General features: G+C 38.8%; 1 pseudogene; it reads right to left on the bottom strand.

Annotated features, from left to right (window-relative positions):
* Positions 1–6979, bottom strand: part of LOC126493035 (histone-binding protein RBBP4-like) — a 65207-nt pseudogene extending 58228 nt beyond the window's left edge.
* Positions 6980–7998: the final 1019 nt, after the last annotated feature.

Raw genomic sequence — 7998 nt, 5'->3', positions numbered from 1 at the left:
AGAAGGTGATCCCAAAGAAAAACATATAGCTATCCTCCTGATTATGGGAAGTAGACAAGATTGCCGGGCAAAAAATGGGATCTTGGGGGTGGGGTGGGAGGGAGGTAAGGGGAGATGGGGAGAGAAAAGTGAGAAGGGGAGGTTGGGGGGAACTTGGGAAACGGGATATTTGGGATAAAGCAAGGATGGATAGGGGAGCAGGGAAGCACATATCTTAATTAAGGGAGCCATCTTAGGGTTGGCAAGAGATTTGGTGCTAGAGGGGCTCCCAGGTGCCCAGGGCGATGTCCCCAGTTAGTTCCTGGGGCAGCTGAGGACAGAGAACCTGAAATGTTCCTATCCTATAGCCATACTGATGAATATCTTGCATATCTCCAACAACTGTTTAGCCCCAAAGAAATATTTCCTGCCTGGCCAATCAGCATTTATTTAAAACATAATTGACAGAATACAGACAATTCTCCCACACCATTTCTCTCTCTCTTTTTTTTTAAAAAAAGGAAAATATCCATAGTCCACTTTTGTTACAGAATGGTGCCCACGTGGATAACTGTATCCACAGAAAGCCTGAGAAAGCTTGGGAAAGACTAGAGTAAAAACATTTCAGTTTTCAGCCGTAGCATGAAAAAAGCCGCTGTTTTAAAATGCAGGCTTTCTGAGCTGTCCTTCCAGGGAAAACTCTGACTCTTTCAAGCAGGTGGTCCAGGCTATAGAGCTATGGACACAATGTTGCACCAACAACACATTGCTATCACATTAAAGGGGTCAAAAGCACTTTCCTCATAGTCATTGAATATGAAAGAACTCCAATTTGAATTCTCTACTTCATGATTCCTGTGTCTTCTGTCCTCTGTCTGACTTTTGTATAAGTCTAATTATGTAACCATGTGAAGGCTGTCTTGTAAATTTCTCCCTGTGACTTCAATCTGTGTGTGTCTGTCACATGACTGTATGTATATCTACTATTATTTCTGTCTCTAACAAAAGGCTTCTTTATTTATTTATTAAACAGAATATGAAACATCTTTAAGAAGGAATAAGCAGTATATTATAGAATTAAAGGTACATGACACTATGCCCAGTTCTTTTTTTTTAATTATACATATGCAGATGTGTATACTGAGATATGTGAATGTGTGAATGCAGGTATTCCTACAGTCCAGAAAAAATGTGTCAGATTCTGTGAACATGTAGTTACTGCTGGTTATGAGGCACCTGACATAGGTTTCAAGAAATAAAATCCATTTGTGTGCAAGCTCTTAACCATCAAGACATGTCTCTACCCACCATTTTTGTAGTATTTAGGATTGAACCCAGTTAGTGCCTCAGTTAGTTGCTCTAGCATTGAGGAATATCCCTATGCTCCAAATCTCATATAAATATAAAAAACTAAAAGATCAAGATTAGAAATAAAGAAAAAAGATACATAGTAGTTGCTATATTAGATATGAAAGCAAAAAGATGGTTATGACAAGACAAAAAGAGAACAAAGGGGAAGAGAATAATACAGCAGAATGGAATTCAGTTAACATGAAAGTAGAAGGAGGGATTATTTAGATGAAGAGAGCCAGCAAAGTAGGGAGGAAAAAGGAAGTCAGTAAAGGTGACAATAAATGCTATCAATGTAGAACCCATCATTTTGCATGCTAATATAAAGCTTAACAGAACATCTAAAAATATTAATAAACAATATAAAATAATATATAATAATTTTTGAAATATAAAGATATAGACTGTATACTATAATATATATTTGGTTATATATGGATGAAACAAAATGAACTTCAATAAATGCTGATATAAAATCTAACCAATTTTATATTATATATGCTTGAACAACAGTATTTCAAGTTGCTAGTTTAACAATGATTCATAGTAAAATTTATCTTTAGTGGATTATTATATTGGAAATTTTCAATGTTTTTTTTTCAATGATGTCAGTCACCAATTCCATCACTGATAGGTTTTACTTAAGTATGACAAGCATTTCACAAAATGAACAGTCAAAATAAATACAAGAAATCCACACCCATCTATCCATTGATAAAAAAGACAAAAATTTGGAGAAATCTGTTGTACAGCATTGTGTTCACATCTAAGTACATTGAACAATTAAAATGTCACAATAAACTTTTATTATGCTATGTTACATTTCCCCAATGATAAAATAGATATACGAGGTAAGAGTTTTAGTCAGTTTTGAATGATCTATGTTTTACAACCCCTAGTTTTAAGAAATTAATAGATTGTGGTGAATTTGGAGTAAGAGACTTAAAAAAGAATTATGAAAATTTTGTTTACAGAAAATTTAAAGGCATAGAATTGTTTCATCAAAGAAAGAAAAGATTCTTCTTATGTTTGTGTGTATATATCCAGACGGATTTGTGTGCAGGTGTGTTTAAATGGCAGGTAGATGTGAAAAGACATTAGGAATTTCCATTTATTTTAAGAAGAGCATTAAGTAGTTGTTCCAGGAGGATCATTTTGGAGAAACACCTAGGAATAACAGGGGTCAGAGCAACTCAATTAATAAACCATTTGTTGAAATTTTAAAGAAAGATTTGGAGCTATTAAGGAAGATTTTAATGAAGCCAAATATCTTGTCAAGGCTTTATGGAGATACACCCATCATGGTTACTAAGTGGATTTATTAACAATAACAATAAAGAGACCAGAAATTTGATATCCAGATCTCTTCCTCAATCTATGATACTCAAAGGTTATATATTCAAAGAAAGTAGACATAAAAAGTAAGTAAAGAAAAGAGAAAATGAGAAAGTTTGCCTTCCTTGCCTTGTCCCTGGAATGGATAAGCAGAATTCAGAGATCAAAGGGCATATCTGTCTCACATATCCTTTAGTTCCAATTTTTCTGTTTCTCCATACTCTCATAACCAACAGGTTGCAAAATTCACACAAAATTTTTTATTTCTTATATATTCAGAGGGAAAACCAAATAGGTGCTCTTATTACTAGGATTTGTTTAAAACACTTTTATTTCATGTATTTGAGTGTTTGCCTGCACAGTGTGTGTGTGGTACCCAAGGACATAAAAAGAGGATGTCAGATCTCCAGAAACTGGAGTTGAGGATGGGTGTAAACCAACAAGAGGGTGCTGAAAACCAAACCTTGGTTCTCATCAAGATCAGCAAGAGCTCTTAATTACAGAACATTATCTCCAACTCTTATTACTATACTTCTTAAAATGCATATTAAATCAAATATTCAGAGAGAAAGACTTGTTGAAAGAATTTGTGTATAGGAGCTTCAATATTAAAATTGACACAGTAGACAGGAACTATAAATCTGAAAAACAAAGATATTACCAATTAAATAAATGTATAAGATTGGCATGAATAAGTAGATAGTGGATTTACATTTCTAAAGTCATAATATTGTTTAAGGAAAAGGCAGTGGTGCTGCTTTGAACATTTCTGAAGTTAAATACAGATATTAAAGATCATACATGTTCAGTGAAAACATTATGATAGTATGCACAACACAGTATAAAAATCTGCAAAAATATATAAAGGATAAAATTAAATCTAGTAAAACGAAAAAGTACTTATGATGTGTTAAAATTATTTTATATGTTAGTAATTATAAATACAAAAGACATGTAAAATATATAAGCAATGATACATAAATGGAGTAAGGGTAAGTACATATATGCATAAATAGATATCGATATTTTTGTGAAATTAATGTTATATATATGGTTTCAATTTCTAACAATATGTTTTCTTATATTTTAAGTGTATTTAGTATTCTTTCAATCATTAGAAAATCAAAGATTTCTAGATTATTCAAATGTAGCAATTAACTTAGTTTATATAAAGTACCTAATAACTTTGTAGAACAATAATGATCACTATTTTAATAAAAAATAAACATTTACTAAATTAGTGAAAGGAAAAATAGTTTTAAAATATAGATTTAAGTATATTGAGACATTATAAACTCAAGAAATGTAATGAGGATTATATTATAACTAAACATGAAAATATGCATTTTCATAGAAAGTGTGCAAAAACAAAGGTACAACTTTGTTCTATTGTAGCTGAATTATTCAATATAGACCCTATATAGTTTTATTTAAAAATATTCATTATTATTAATTGTTATTTGTTTGTGTGCATTTGCATGCCAATAGATGAAGATGCCAAAGAGAACATTGGATCCTCTGGAGCTTCAGTTGTGAGCCGCCCCATATGAAGAGAACTCTGTTACTCTGCAAGAGCAACAATTGCTTTTGATCACTGAAGTATTTCCATCACTTGTATTTTTTCCTTGGTTATAGATATGTCTCAGTTCCTTTTCATGGCATATGATTGTTATTGGATATGAGATATTAATGTACAGACTGTATTCTGTCCCCATGAAAATGCTTTCATTTCAAGCTTTAAACTCTTCTCCCTATGGCCAATAGAATAGTAAAGCCTTATTCAGTTATTTATACTTAAAGCTGCTGAGATGCTAGAGAACTGTTTGAGACCATGGTTTATGATTTAGAGATGAGCCAAGAACTTGTGAAATCTTTATACACAGACAATGGAGTCTGCCTTCTCTGCTAGCTGGTGCTTTAATTTGTGATGGACTAGGTACTATATGAATTCATGGGAAAGTAGTGATATGTAGGCCTGAGAGTTGTATTGGTCTGGACTCCAAATCCCAGGATGCCATTCCCACAGAGTATTTAAATGAACTCCCAAAAAAGGAACACGTGGTCTCTTCTTCTTCTTTCTGGTGGTCACGTTTGCAGCCTCCCAGTTCCCCCTTGGGGCCACCGGAGAGTGCAGAACTCCCGTTAAACCTGGATATTTCTTAATTTGGCTTATGTTGATTTTGCTTGATTGGGATTTTATGTTGGCAGAGAGCTGAAATTAGGAAAAATATTCCTAACATCTTGGAGGTCCCACCGAGATCAGGTGGACCTTTCCATGCAGCCCTAGGTCATGTGTTGAAAGTCCCCCACTCTACAATCTGAGTTCTCCATGTCATGCTTAAACTGGCTACTGGGCTACAGCGGCTGCATCTTGGTGAGTCCCTTTTCTTTATCTATAGGGTTTTGAGGGGACAAACTGGTACATATTTTTGTCATTTTTCTGATTCCTGTTTAAGCCGTGAGCTTGTGCCAGGGGTCCGATTCCCAGCAGCGGCCAGACTGGCAGGCTGGCTTTGGCTGAGGTGGAGATTTGTTTGTTTTGGGATGCCAAGCATTCAATTTCTGATGTGGGAATTGTTTCTTATTAATAAAGAAACTGCCTTGGCCCATTTTATTGGATAGAAAATTAGGTAGGCGGAGTATACAGAAGAGAATTCTGGGAAAGAAGGTTAGAGGAAGAGTCGCCATGATGCTCCCACTCCAGACAGACGCAGGTTAAGATCCTCTCTGGTAAGCCAGCTCATGGGCTACACAGAATATTAGAAATGGGTTAGAACAATATGTAAGAGCTAGCCAATAAGAAACTGGACCTAGCCGGGCCAGGCAGTGTTTGAAAGAATACAGTTTCCGTGTAATTATTTCGGGCATAAGCTAGCCATGCTGGCGGCCGGGTGCCGGGACGCAGCCCCGCCGCTCTTAATTCAACAGAATTTCCATGGCCCCATTTGGACCTAAGAGCCATTTTGGTAGATGCACTAATGTGGACTTAGGTCACATGGTTGGGCATAGACTTTAAAATCGGCACTTGCAGTTCAAAGCCAGGTCCACTGTTGCCTCTGAGATGCCTCTTACAAAATCTTTTCCAATTGGGCCTGTTCTAAATCAATCTGTCTCAAATGGCTAATTTCCCTATGTACTAAGTCTTGAGCTTACCATCCCCTGGAAAACTAGAAAATTTTTGCCACCATAAAGACAAATGGACAGAGCTTACATATGTCCATGGTTTTGGGACTCTGCACTCCCATCCTTCCCTTAGTAGACAGTGCCTTGCTGCACCATGCTGCTAGAGGCACTGGCTGCTCCCCCATTCCCTCAAGCCCACACTACACAATACCATCCCTTGGTTCAAGGTCAACATCCACCTTCTTCTCCCCCTCCTACCTCATCTCTCTACCCTTGGAACCCCTCTGCACACAGGGCTAGCCCCTCTCAATCCTACCCTTGTTCCCTTTTCTCTTCCAGATCTCTCAGATAGAAAAGAGGCTAGATTCCCTTTCTACTAATCCTTTTGCTTACCCATTTTTTTCCTCAGCCAGTACCAGATATTAGGAAAGAGTTAAGAGAGGTTGAGGAGGGTCCCCAAACACCTATATGGGAATTGGTGAAAATGGCCTTTAAAGTTTTTAATGTCTGAAAGTAATCAGCTGAGTCTTCCTGACAGACAAAGCTACAACAATCTACAGGCCCAGGCCTTAGCAGCTGCCCTAAGGTCACAGGATTGGGAACAAGGGAAGCCAACCACAAGGCTCTACCCTGATAGAACCCAGCCTAAGTTAACCTCACAGGCAAACTATTTCAAGTGTGGCCTCAATAGTCACATGGCACAATATTACACTATGCCTCCTCTGAGGTTATGCCCTATCTGCCAGTAACCTGGACATTGGAAATCACAGTGCCCCCATGCGGGCTTGTCCTCTATGACATACCGCAGAGGTCCAGCCTCACCATAGGGAAGTAAAACTGTGCCAGTACTCGAATTTCTCAGCCTTGCAGAAGATTGACACTGCCTAGACTTGGTTTATCCCATAACGCTTTCCAAGCCTAAGGTAAAGCTGCAGGTAGTGGACAAGTCCATTACTTTTATTCTCACTCAGGCCTTAAGTTTCCCTCACCAATTTCAGCAATGAGGGTACATGAGACCCATTCCTCCCCACTTAAAACTTTGCCACCACCCTGCATTCTTGCAGGACTTTTTTTTCTCTCATTATTTCCTATTGATACCTGCTTGCCCAACACCTTTACTGGGTGGAGATATCCTTAACCACTTCCCCAAAGCTTTGTTCCACTTCTTGGAGCCGCTTTTTGACCCATTCATCTCCGAGATCATATTTTACAGGTTTATTCCTCCTGCCAGATGGGTGCCCTGGCCAACCCACAAGGGGCTTTCCACATATGTCAGTCTCTACACCAGTTTGGTGGACAAAGATTGGCAGGTTAATTTCACCCATACTCATTAAAAACTTCGCTATCTCTTAACACTTGTGGACACTTTTACAGGATGGATAGAAGTGTTTTCAGTCTCCAGGGAAACAGCAGATGTGGTGGCTCAGGTACTCCTGGACCACATCATTCCTCAGTTTAAGGTCTCACAAACCACCCAGACGGACAATTAAACAACAGCTAACCAAGCTTTCCATTGAACTCAGATTATCTTGGCCCTCCCTTCTCCCCATTGCCCTTACTCTCCTCAGGGCCACCCACATTCCCCTATGGGCCTGAGCCCTTTTTAGCTGCTTTATGGCAGGCCCTTTCTCCTTAACCATGACCTCCCAGTCCAAACTTCCCTACTGGTGGGATACCTACCCTACCTCTCCCTTTTAAGGTCCCTTCTCCATTCACGCACTGACAGCTGTCTCCCTGCCTCCACATCAGTGGACCCTAATGCCCCTAAGCCTACCCCAATCTCCCCAGGGGACATAGTACTCCTCAAACAGTTAACTCCTAGGTCTCTTGAACCTTGATGGACAGGAACTCACACGATGATCCTCACCACCCCATTAGCTGCTAAGCTCTTGGGACACCCATGCTGGTACCATCTCTCCAGGCTCAAGTAGGCACCTACTCAGGACACTTGGCCTGTCCAGCAGACAGGACCTTCCACCATCCAGTTTTACAGGATGTCACAATGAAGGGCCTACTTGCTTTTCATTCTGGCACACTCATTTTTGGTGATAATTTTTTTAGACACCTGCCTTCTCACCTCCCCCAAGTAACAGATGCCTGACATATCCAGGATGACAATACATTGGATGCCTTTCCAGCCACACCTCTCGCTGAGCATGGGCCCACCAACACATAGCTCTCCCTTTCCCCACATCACCCTATACCTGCAGG

This window comes from Alexandromys fortis, unplaced genomic scaffold (genome assembly GCF_014885135.2).
Source record: "Alexandromys fortis isolate MF-2015 unplaced genomic scaffold, M_Fortis_MF-2015_v1.1 scaffold_298, whole genome shotgun sequence".
NCBI classification, from domain to species: Eukaryota; Metazoa; Chordata; class Mammalia; order Rodentia; family Cricetidae; genus Alexandromys; species Alexandromys fortis.
Note: the sequence above shows the minus strand (reverse complement) of the source record. Positions and strands in the feature narration are given on the sequence as shown.